The sequence below is a fragment of the Stigmatopora argus genome, chromosome 13 (genome assembly GCF_051989625.1).
Source record: "Stigmatopora argus isolate UIUO_Sarg chromosome 13, RoL_Sarg_1.0, whole genome shotgun sequence".
Classification (NCBI taxonomy): Eukaryota; Metazoa; Chordata; class Actinopteri; order Syngnathiformes; family Syngnathidae; genus Stigmatopora; species Stigmatopora argus.
Genome location: NC_135399.1, coordinates 16,550,452 through 16,563,401, shown reverse-complemented (window position 1 = coordinate 16,563,401; position 12,950 = coordinate 16,550,452). Strand labels below are relative to the sequence as shown.

Here is a 12,950-nt window from a genome sequence, read left to right as displayed (position 1 = left end):
TGGACCCCCATCTGTCTCCATCCTGTAAAACCCTTGGAGGTGCTCCATTAACCTGGAAATATTGTCCATTCAAAGTGATTAAAGTTCAAGGACACAAACTTTGCACTCCACAACTGGATTTGTAAAATAAGTAAGGCAAGTTATGAGGGATCGTTTGCTAAATGTTAAATGGTCTCACACTTGTATCGACCTTTTCCACCTTTTAAAGCCATTTAACAAGAACTCTTCAACTGAGCCTCACCACAAACATTTGTGTACCTAACTTTATTTTTTTGTCTTTTCCATAGGATAACATTTAAAAAAAGACCCCTCATCAAATAGTTTCAATGAAGTAGTCTCCTCGATCTATTTTTAAAAGTTTTTCAAAATAACCATCTGGCACATCAGCTAGCAAAAACAACGTAACCTTGAATTAATTTTTCGTAACCAACACAAAATGATACTCGATATTTTACCGTTCTCATTAAAAATAATGAACAAGACTTATGTTTCACATTAGAAAATGCAGTCAGTCATAACTTCACCTTGAAATCATCTGCCAAATCACCTATATGAAAGAAAAACTTGTCTTGAACATTTAGGTCAGTTCCTTTGCAAAGTCTTGATATCAAATTGGCATACCTCTTTCATTGGTATACATACTTTACCTTGTTTCAGCCTTGTTCGAAACTGAGACTATTCTGGTTCTAAATCGGTTCAAGGGTGGGTGTTCGCAGTAGAATGGCAGTCTGGTAATCGTTTCATTCTAGTCCTAGTCCAGTACTTGACTTGTTTACTTACGTCTGTTTTACTGTGGTCAAAAACAGTCCTTAGTTCAAATAACAAGTAGGTGCCCTAAATTCTAGTATTAGTGGTATTGCTAGCCTGCAAACTAGGAAAGATTAGCAGGGATTTGTTGTTTAGATATTACTAGTCTGGTTGTAGTCTAACATTTGAAGAACGAGGCCATGAAACATTGATTATACGGTCGGTATTTGACAATCGATCATTCAAAAGTATTTCTTGCTTTTCGCTACCAAAGTCAGCCGGGATTGGCTCCAGCTCATTTGTGACCCTAATGAGGACGACGTGAAAAGTATAAAAGTACAGCCCTACAAAAGAAGCCATTAAACTAGCTAAATCAATCCAACATGTTGAGAAAAAAACGACTTGTCTTTTCTTCCATGTCAACAGGATTATGGATATTAACATGTATTACAGGGAACACCTGACTCATTGGCCTAGATTAAATTTATTGCCGTGATTTTTGGTTTTATTGCTATATTTGATGGAAAATGTTCCCTAAAATTGGGATTTTTCTGCTGCCTTGCAGTCTTCTCCGCAGGCGCCAAATTATACATCACAAAGGGAATTCTTTCTGATATAACGGTCAGATAAAATATTCCTCTCACTCTTCTGCCGCTTCCAATTATTTCTGGCTTTGTTTCGGCAATAAACATCAAGCAAAAGCCATCAAACGGCGACTCGACGGATGCCGTCGTGGAGCGTGAGCCGAGCCTTTGTCCCTTGACGGGGGACTCGGGAAACGTTGTCCGGTTAAGTGACAAACTCTAACTCGGCGGTGTCTTGTTTTCAAACACTGATCACAATGGATGCAGAGACAAAGTCACACTGGCCGGGCGCCAGATACCACGGCGAGTTTTTTTTTTGCGAGCGAGGCAGAGGAAAAGACAGGTTTGGAGTAACGGTGGGGGACAGACGGTAGGAGGTTGTCTGGCACGGGGATCTGCCGTTTGATCATATTGGCAGTCTTCTCTTGATTAGGACCTGGGCCGTACGTCGTACGTCCCGGTGGAATCTCCTGAGCCAAGTCACGGGAGACGAGCTTTTCTGTAATGCTGTCTGACGGGCAGAGCTCCGAGTCACGGAGGAGCTGACACACTTGCTCTATCTTTCGGGAGAGACGCTCGCTGCAATTTTCTCCACCTTCTCCGTCTTTGTCGCCGGCCCTATCCGTCACCGGAGAATAATTACAATCAAGGCGGCCAGGCCAGCGCTGATGAAGAAGACTCTCACACGCCTTGAAAACGCGGGGAATCTTTGGAATGATCAAACTTTCACTCAGTGCTTACATAAATCAGACAGCTGGGGCAACTACTTTTTTTAATTTAGCGTCACAGTTGAGCTGTAGATGGGCTAATTACATCTAAATTACGGGAAACGATGCTGGGTCGTGTGATCACACTCTTCTTTTCAATCAATCAATCCATCAAAAGCCTTTATTGCTATCATAGACAGCTGCGTATAACGAAATTGATGGTGCTACTTTGTCCAGTTTTCAATGAATTGAAATACCAATCGATGTTTGCGTTTAGCTACTGCATGGCACATTTTGACTTCAACGGTGGAATCCGACTTACCGTATTTTGCTGTTTAATATACCCCCCCCCATTTAATATACCCGGGTATATTAAACGGCAGGGGTATATTAAATGGCGCACAAACGGGAAGGTACGATCCACTACGTACTCTTTATGCCGTGACAGAGTGCATCAATGTTTTGCAGACTAAAACTACTTACTGCTGAATAAAGTCTGACTTGGAATTTTAATGAACTCAAGTATCTATAATTATCCCCCCATGAACACCATACAAATCTTGCCAAAAAAGCTGAGTTGAAATTGGACCAACCAGAGAAGGTCAACGAAGGATGGAATGAGATGGAGGAAACAGCATAAGAAAAAAATAGGCATCTACGAACAACTTTACGTACTGAATACGTAATATTCTTCATTCCTTGTTCAGGCTAAAGTATGTTGTAATGCACATGTGTAAAAGTGGCGGCCCGGAGGCCAAATCTGGCCCGCCGCATCATTTTGTGTGGCCCTGGAAAGTAAATGATGAGTGCCGACTTTCTGTATTAGGATCAAATTAAAATGAAGAGTATAGATGCATATTAAATTTCCTGATTTTCCCCCTTTTAAATCAATCATTGTCATTTTTTAATCCATTTTTTCTGTGTTTTTAGTTCAAAAATCATTTTGTAAAATCTAAAAATATATTGAAAAAAAGCTAAAATAAACATTGTTTTAGATCTATAAAAAACGGAATATTCAGCGCTAAATATTATATCTAAAATGGTCCGGCCCAAATCCAGTTGACGTTAACGCGAACCGCGAACCAACCCTAGTCTGACACCCCTGTTGTAATGTTTTCTCAAATCGAAGCGTAAAAATAAGAAAAGCAAAAAGACATATTTGCAAAATCCAATGGTTTTGTTTTTTTAAGACCATGTAATCTTTAAAGATAAGTGACATGATGTGTTTGCTGGTACTCCATCTGGGCTTGCTTGTTTGGCTTTGGAATGAACTTCACACTGTTATTTGAAGAAGGAATTAATCATGGTAGAAAAAAAAAAGTTTAATCAAAGATCCAAGTCCTGATAATTGCACAATCAACAGCAGGAGCGACCGCTGAGAAGACAGCGATCCGGCAGAAGGCGCTCACTGATGAGAGAAGACTAGCGAGCGAGCGGCGCTGACCACTCATCTGGCCCCGACAAATGCCACGCCGTGATTTACGAGTCTGTTCAACGCCTCTCAGATGTATTCACTCGCCCTGTTCAATCACGTTTGGCTTGCCGAAGTCGATCTAGTAACACAAGCGCTGATTAGCTTCTTAAGGCGTTTGGAAAAAAGATTTTGGTAAACAAATCACACAGATTTCGAGTGTCGCTGTTGGTGATTGAATATCGCTGGAGTAAATATTTGTGGATACCCCAAACCCTAACCCAGTTTTTTTCATTTTAAAAATGATACAAGAGACCTCATTTCAAAGTTTCTCGCGATAAATAACCGGAGGCAGAAATATTTGGGGGCGTGATTGTGAACACAACCCAACTGACTTGACAACAAGCAGTTCTTTCATCCAAGAATAAAAAGTCTTTTAACTTTACGGTCCAGCTGAACATAAAGAGCATTACACAGTGTTATTTAAAACAACCCAATAGCCTTGTCTTCCATGAAAAAGATATCTAATGCTATAAAAAACAGGAAAAACACCATAATGAGGCAAACAAATAGCATCATGGTAGCCACAATGTGATAATTGTTTAACTCATTCAATCTGAGACCGCCCAACAACAAACATGGACTTCTTGCTTTTAATATCAAATATACAACAGACTTTTGAAGACGGAAAATATAACAAGAAAAGATGATTTATCCTTTGTAAAGATGAATCAATTTTACCACGATCGTAAAAACCAGTACACCCAATTCGCATTGAATTGAAGCAAAAACCTAAGGCAAAACTGTTGCAATAATTATATTTTCCATTGCAATAGAGATTATTTGAGATGCGAGTAATAAAGTCACATCACCAGGCAACGAGCTGGGTAAAAAACGACCACTTTTAAGCAACAGTCAGCAAATTGCAGCGCAATGTCATCCGAGGTGAGCGCTCGCCATCCTCCTCGCCGTTACCATCCCAGACATTTTTACGGGCCAGGCCCAGGTAATAAATGTCTCCCAACACAAACACTCAGATCAGATAAAAAGATGGTAAATGAATGCAAATATATGGAAGGAGGTCTGCATCAGAAGCGGCTCTCCCTGACAGCTAGCCCCGTGCAAAATAAGGGCTCTTTTATTGTTTCCAATTAGCTGTTAGAAACCATTGTCTGCTTTTCTAGGGTTTCCGAGGCCCGTTGGGCACCCAGACACTCTTACAAGTATTAATCCGTTCATTTTCTCAACAGTTTCTCCTCACAATGTTTACAGGGGGGGCTGGAGTCCATCCCAACGAATCGGTAGCCAGTCAATCGCAAAGGACAGCCAATCATAGCTAGGGTTAGGCAATTTAGAGTGTTCAACCAAATAGCATGCATGTTTTTGGAATGTGAGAGGAAACCGGAGCACCCAGAGAAAACCCACGCAAGCCCAAGGAGAACATAAAAACACCACATAGTGAGGACCGACCTGGGATTGAACCCAGGACCCGAGAACTGTGAGTCCAAGTATTTCTTCCTTATAGTATATAGCATGTGTCAAAGTGGCGGCCCGGGGGCCAAATCTGGCCCGCCGCATCATTTTGTATTGCCCGGGAAAGTAAATCATGAGTGCCGACTTTCTGTTTTAGGATCAAATTAAAATGAAGAGTATAGATGTATATTACATTTCCTGATTTTCCCCCTTTTAAATCAATAATTGTAATATTTTAATCCTTTTTTTCTGTGCTTTTAGTTCAAAAATCATTTTGTAAAATCTAAAAATATATTTTAAAAAAAGCTAAATAAACATTGTTTTAGATATATAAAAAAAATGAATATTCAGGGATTTTAATCCAGTTCTTTTAATCCATTTATTTAAAACAATCTAAATATTATATCTAAAATGGTCCGGCCCAAAAAATCAAGTTGATGTTAAACCAACCCGAGTTTGACTCCCTTGGTATATAATAAAAGGATCCCCAAACTCCCAAGAGCGTTGGTTTATTGAAACATGGAGGACATGCCGACCTTCCTTCTTCTCATAGAAATCAACAACACTTGAACCAAGGCGAGCTCTTTGAAGTACGCACAGCTTCGGCCATCTTGCTACCAGGACACTTACATTAGACTGCTTTCAGAGAATAATGTGAAAGCAGCATCAAACGAGAAGGAATCGCAACCGGGCCACCCAAATGGCGCCCAAACGCGATCCCAAATTTCTTCTAGATCTATTCCATCTCTGTCAACGAAAGACTGGCTGAGCAAAAGTAGATTAAGATGCATAATATGAATTAAAATGTCAGGGAGGACACGTGGAACCATGTTTAAAGAAGCTCCCATTCAACTTTCCCTGACTGCAAAGTCGACAGGGTTTACATAAATTAAAATGGGCTAATCTGCCCTCAAGCAAAAACTGCGCATAGGTGTCTGTTATTCCAATTTGGGGGAGAGAATGTGCAAAATCATTCAGCGTGTTCAAAACAGAAGAGCATTCATGATCTGATTTTAGAGGCGTTTCATCCAATCGAACGTCCAACGGCTTGTTTTATTGGAGTTTTTTTTTCTGATCTTGGCTATTCCAGGGTGTTTAACTTTTGGAGGAGCCATTATTACAAGCGTGACTAAACTGTGAAACGCCAAGGTTTTGCTCCAGAATACTGATCGTGATTAAGATTTCATTGTGACGTGCAAAGATTCACGATGGGTGAGAGAAGTAAAGCCCTCAATTTTACACACAGTTTTAGATATCGATTTGAACTTTTGTATTTTTTATACGTATCGACAAAGCAGTAAGTGAAGCATTATCAAGTCTGTACTGATATGAAGACCTCTTTTTTTGAATAAAGGAATAAAAATGTGTATTTACATACCAAAGCATAGTCGGCGGATTGATCACTCAAAATGGCCTCTAGCTATGAGTGTGTGTTTGTGTGTTTGTGTGCATGGTTGTTAGTAGTCTCCTCGTGTCCTGCCATTGGCCGGCTACCAATTCAGGGTGTATCCCGGCTCCGGCACCCCGTGACCCTCGGAGGATAAGCGGCTCGGGAAAATGAATGAATGACAGATTCACTGTTTGAGTGAAAAAAAATGAGTCTTAAAATAAGCACTTTGTTTTTTTTGGAAGTCAGAATTTAAACTTACTCTAAAGGACTATGAAACGACTTGGCAAAATAAGAGTATTTGCAGAAAAAGAACTGAAAACAATGATTTCATCACATCCAGCCACCACCATATCAAATTATAACTGGTCATAAGCAAGGATTAGATTAATTTAGGGATCACATTCAAAGCATAATTGAATGCTGCAGTAAAATGTTTCTTCTAGGCAATCGTTTTTAAAGTATTTTTGAATCTTCTGTTGGTCCATGAGTACACATATTTTTGTTAAGAAAATATGACATTTTGGGAGTCAGCAACAACACCATTTACCCCCTTTTTTAGATTGACTAATAACAATCACAACGTGGTTGTCCAGATTAAAAAGCTTCTCAAACTGGGATCAGTTTGTTATAATTTATCTGATCTTTGCGAGGCTTCTGATACCAAGATGGATACGTTTGACTCGCAGTGAGAAAGTCTTGGGAAGAGCCCGTGTGCGGAGAATCTAATTGGTCTATGCAATGAATGAGCGCCATTGATTCCACCCCGTGGCTTTCTCCTCAGCGAGTCCCTCAGATGTTTCTCCCTCTGAATTTGTTCACGTGAAAGCAATGGCCAACATTCATCCGTAAGTTCATTCATCATCGGAGGCAAACGTATTCCAAACATTACGCAGAAAAATGAATATTATACGGCTGCACATTATTTTAACCTGGATCATTTTCTATTTCGTGTTTTGCATGGAAGAGTTTGGAGATGGCTTTGGCACAGGTATTGCCTTGTGAGAAAACAAAGAAGAAGAAAACTGATAGAATGATAGGATTATAAAAGCGTAGTTGGCTTACCTTAAAGTCACAAATGCAAGTCACCATGTTCCCAATTCTTAGGCACTCGCCGTCAAACTTGCAAGTGTTGGTATCGCACATAAACAGGTCTGTGTCTCGGTCATCAAAACCTGGGGGGAGGAAATTCAACAAAAAAATATATATAAATAACAATTGTAATGCAAATAAATCCCTAGTATGCACAAGATATTCTTGCAGCAAAAATGATGGCTGAAATTGCTACGAGATTTGATGCACTGCCTGTTTACAATCTCATAATGTTATTATTAAGATTGAGTTTCACATTTTAACACAATCCCCGGTTAATCAGTATAATATTAGGTATTGTGAGCAGAGGATAAATAATAGGAAGCATAACAGAGTTGGCATCGTTTATTTTGACTCGTCTGCTTTTTTTTTTGAATGAATCTTTCACTATTTGCCTTACCGCTGTTTACTGTCAGTTCAGTTTAATACCACTGTAAGGCATTCATTCATATCTAAGAAATAGTAATAAATCATCGTTTACATTCATACAAATAGACCCATCAGACAAACCAACATTGAGGCCACAGTTAAATAATAACGAGGGCAGCTAGAAAAAAAAAAATGAAAGCGCATGAAAACTGGCTGGTATATAGGTCAGCAAATTTTCCGGTCCTATTTCTCAGGTTATTACATTTTTTGCTCATTTGTGTTTGTATTCAACAAGGATCCCTTCCGAGGCATCAGGTGTTCAAGGATGGCGTGCGTCACGTGGCTCGGGATATCTCCAAAGACTCTCATCAAAGCACCCGCAATCAAATCAAAGAGAAGCGCGAGCATGCTATTAAGCTACCTGGACTGATTACGCTCACGAAGTATGCACAAGTTATTAATAATGGCTACAAAAGCTAGAGGATGCCTTGCGCCATGTTTACAAAATCTCATCAGAAAAATCCTTCTACTGAAAAAGCCATGTTGTAATTACCACTTTTGCTTTTGAACTTCAAAACCAGATCCATTATCCATATTCTCCGAATTTGTTTGATTAATATTCGCTTGATGCAAACCAAAAGGGATTCGGGAAATTCTCGGGAGATGCCGCGCGTCGTCCCCATAGAAATAGATGAAACCGCGTTTGTTTGTGCTGGGCTTTGTGGGGAGGGGGATATCATTGGAATAATTTTGCACCCTGGGAATGTTGTCTACCGGTTTAGCTCCGCCTCCCAAAGTATTAGCAAACAAATTCCTAATTACAAATTTCCCAACTACAGTCGATGTATTTTCTATTACGTGGCGGTCCAATTTTACTCATTGAAATTAAAAAAAAACAATTTACAGGTAAGAAGGCTAAGTAGAGGAGGGGTTAGCCTATCCGTCTCAGGGTTCTGAGATCGAGGGTTTGATCCCCGGTGCGTTTCGACCTCTTTGGGTGAATTTTGCATGTTGCGTGGGTTTTTCTCTGGGTGCTCTAATTTCCTCCCACATCTCAAATTCATGAAAACTAGGCTGGTTGGACACTCTAAATCACAGGTGTCAAAGTGGCGGCCCGGGGGCCAAATCTGGCTAAAAAAAACTGAATATTCAGGGCTTTTAATCTAGTTATTTTAATCAATTTATTAAAAAAAATCTAAATATTATATCTAAAATGGTCCGGCCCACATAAAATCGAGTTGACGTTAATGCGGCCCGTGAACCAACCCGAGTCTGACACCCTTGCTCTAAATGGTCCCTATCTATGATTGGGTGTCCTTTGTCTCCCGCGATTGCCCCCCGCCTGGTGTCCAAAGTCAGCTGGGGTAGGCTCCAGCACCCCCTGTGAGGATAAGCGGTTGGGAAAAAGAATGAATAACACATCGTCTGAGTCGGTATGAAATAGTTGTCCCAATTTATGTCCTCGTGAGCCATTTCTGTATCTATATCTTAGCCTTTTGTTCTCGTTTTGACTTAAAATAATATCCCAACATCCAGCAGAGCACGGCTACATAACGCCACACCCTAAGATTCATTATCGCAACTGCTTGTCATCTGCTGGAGCTCACGGGAGCCATCCAACAAGTAATATGGTGATCTGCCATTTTCTTTTTATAGATTTCTTTGTACAATAGATATTAAGGGTCCTCGGTGCCTCTTTCTACAATAACCACAGCTCACACCCCTTCAAAAAAATAAAAAAACGCCTCCCACTCACGACAACCAAGCAGTCATAAACGCACAGTGGGTTAGACCGACGGCGAAATCAACCTGCAATTTGCCAGGGCCATAAACGACCATAAAGTGCGAGCAAATATACAGTCGCTGAGTCAAGAGCGGAGACATAAGAGGTGCTTGGAGTGTCTGCGATGAGACCACGCTCTCGGCTCATAGACCACCAAAGGAGGCCATCTTCAAAATGCAGATAGATGATGTCCGCCGTAAAGGGCCATCGACTGATTGGCTGTAGGGAAACGTAACTAAGCTGCTCCGTAAGACAGCTCCAACCTCATTTGTAGCTTTAAATTAATCACCGTGTGTGTGAAGGGTAAATTAAAACCAAATGCCTCATTCACCGATAGTATTTTCTATTGCGGTTGTGCTTGTGTATTTATCCCTGCTTAAAATTATGAGATTCCACAATGTCTTAAACCCGAACGGCTAATGCTACGAAAATTTTTTTTTCCATTATCTGTCATTGTAGAGGATTTTTACCTATCAAAGATGGGATTTGACCGTAACCACAACAAGCAAAGAGTATTTTTTGTACATTTTCATTTCAGTTTTCTCAATAAAATAATGTCTACTGTTTAGTTAGTGTACCTGTCAATGTTTTTTTGGAAGTTCTAGCGCACAGTATGGCAGACCTTCCCTTACGTGATTATGTGTTGCCTGGCAAGTGCATCCAATTCACGATCAAATGTGATTCATCAACACGGCGAGTGAACACGCAAATAACGCCAATTGAGTTCGAGCAGTTTCATTGATTTCACTGCTATGATACAGAGTGTTTTGATTGCTGAATATTGGGAGGAGAAAATAATGATGACAAAATCGTTTTAGGAAATGAATATAAACGAATGCTTTTGTAAAAAAACTGGGGTAAAATAGCTACAGAAACAAGTAAAAAGAAACAGATTCAGACTTCCTGGGAATAGTTGGATATATGCGCCTGGATAATGATCTGGCAACCCTCTGAAATTAGAATCCTGTCATGTGTTGTTTCTCAGCAAAGTATACATAATGCGTTTCGCACTGAAACCAACTTGTAAACATTCATTTTGTCACCTCACCTAACTAAATAATCAAAGGAAATACTTTTGACATGCTGCATAATGCGTCCGTTTTGAACAAGTCGAAGTTGACCTTGACCACACGTCGACATTCCTCAACCGACAGCTTCTATATCGTTTCCTCGCCAGTACAAATAGGTGACAGGAATTTGTCAAAGGCAGAAAAACAACGGGAGTCGGGTTACTTGGCTTGTGGAAGGATGTGAAGACAAAGATAAATGAGCCTGACCACTGGATTGTGGGATGAATGGCCTTACCGGGGCAGGGACGGATTGTTGCATGAAGCTTGACGTGGTCTAGTCTTGTGCTATCCATCACTTTGCCCCCCCCCAAAATAGTAAAGTCATATTTCAAGTTGTGCAATTCTTAATATTGTCTTCAGATTGTAAAAGTGTGATTAAAAGTATCAACGTATGTGCCAATGTATACCTAAAAATGATCATTTTGCATCATTTTTCAGGAATTAGATCAACATATGGCCACATTTGAGCACTTGTAAACCATGAAATAAAATTTGAAGTTATGTTCTATACATGTACAAGAACTAGTTTTGCAATATTGTTCATTTTTAACAAAAAAACACTTTTTTTTCATGCAGGCGAGTATTTCGCCCTAAAATACAGTTTCATAGGGTAAAATTGTAACATATATTGTTTTGTTTGTCTGGTGCAAGCAACTGCAGGTGTGACATAAATGTGATTATTGTTAGTGTACTTGGCGTTCTCATTAAATAACATTTAAACTATCACTTAAGAGTTAAATCTTTTTTTCTTCTTCGTGTGAATGAAGTAGCAGTTGTTATGACATAAGCTTGGTCAATTTACACTCCCTTCTTCCTGCCCTGCCCTTACAGGAAGGATGTTACGGTAAACTGAATAATTAAAGAAAACAAGTCGACGGACATGAAATATTCAAATGCCGATGTTTATACGCCAACGATTAAAACGGCAAGAGAAGCACTTACTTGACCGAAAGAAAGCGCCTGTCAGCCAAATGCGTCTTTTGCCGACCTACCTGAAATTTCTCAAGCCCCGTTTCACCGTTGTGCCGATGAATTATTAAGTCAACTAAATGAATAATGAAAGCCTAATAACCACTGAGGTGAGCCTTACTTTTTTTTGGACCTCCCTTTTCTATTCAGCCCCCTAATAATGGTGCAACAGCTTTTTAAACCGTCAACGTTTAATGACCTTTTTTTTTCTGCACGTACACTTGATAGTGAATACAGTTCTTGGGTATCAAGAAGTAATATACGGGGGACTTTTTCAAAGGAGTCCAAACAAAGAATGGCATCATATTTCCTGTCTTTTTCAAATGTTCCTATCTTCAATAAGTAGAAGGTTTATTGCAAGTGAGCAAGCCACGTTTCTTTACATATTCGTGTGTCCATTTTTTTCATGGCTAACAACGAATGCAAAGGGCTGTCAGTTACCGTATTTTCCGGACTATAAGTCGCACTTTTTTCATAGCTTGTCCAAGCGTGCGACTTATATGTATGTTTTTCCTTTCTCTCTGACGACTGCTATTTTACTTTTTTAGGCTATAGTTATCAGCAAAACTGTTATGTTAATAGAAGCCAATTTCACCTGTTGTTCTCAATGTTAGTATTGTTACTTTAACATATTTGGGTTCCTGGTTTCTGAGAAAATAAAAAATGCCCACCCAAAACTGTCAATTATACTCAGGTGTGACTTTAAGTCGGAAAAATACGGTGTAAATATAGTTAAAATGTATCATCTGATGAGTGACTGCCTCCAAATGAATCAATATTTATTCCCAAAAGTGTCAATTATAGTCAGGTGTGACTTAAAGTTGGAAAAATACGGTATATATATAGTTAAAAGGTATCATGTGACAAGTGACTGCCTCCAAATGAATCAATATTTATTACTGTCACCCATAACGAGGCATCAAGTGCCATTTTTTATTCAAACAACTGTGTGTAACCAACCACCAACTTTTGATAATTTTGCCCAGGCTGGCCACGCTCATTAGCATTGATTGTAGCAGCAGAAGGCAGCTGTTTTGCAAGACGGCTCTAATGAATCCGTGGACTAAATGACCAGCGCCGTGCACTGGTCCACAGTTAATGACCAGCTTGTGGACATATTGGAGCATTTTGCTGCAAGAGTCGGACAACTTCTTGAGAGTTGGATCCAAAAGGAGAGCCGGCTGTGAGTGTATAATTGCCGTTGGAATGCATACACAAAAAAAAACTCCTTTGCTTTTTGCCCTTGCTACAAGCAAGATTTTGACCAAAAAGACAAACTCTTATCGCTAAAAATTCTGTTTGCGTACGTGCTAGCTTTATGCCAAGTGGACTCATTTATTTATAAAGGAAACACGCTT

At 39.7% G+C, this 12,950-nt stretch overlaps 1 long non-coding RNA gene across 1 annotated transcript in view; it reads left to right on the top strand.

Moving 5' to 3' along the window:
* Positions 1–12,651: 12,651 nt before the first annotated feature.
* The window catches only part of LOC144087361 (uncharacterized), a 7,554-nt gene continuing 7,255 nt past the window's right edge, over positions 12,652–12,950 (top strand). The window contains exons 1-2 of the long non-coding RNA XR_013304709.1: positions 12,652–12,775; positions 12,940–12,950. The exon at positions 12,940–12,950 is cut by the window's right edge and continues 123 nt beyond it. This is a non-coding gene — a long non-coding RNA (uncharacterized LOC144087361). The remainder of the gene's footprint in view (positions 12,776–12,939) is intronic.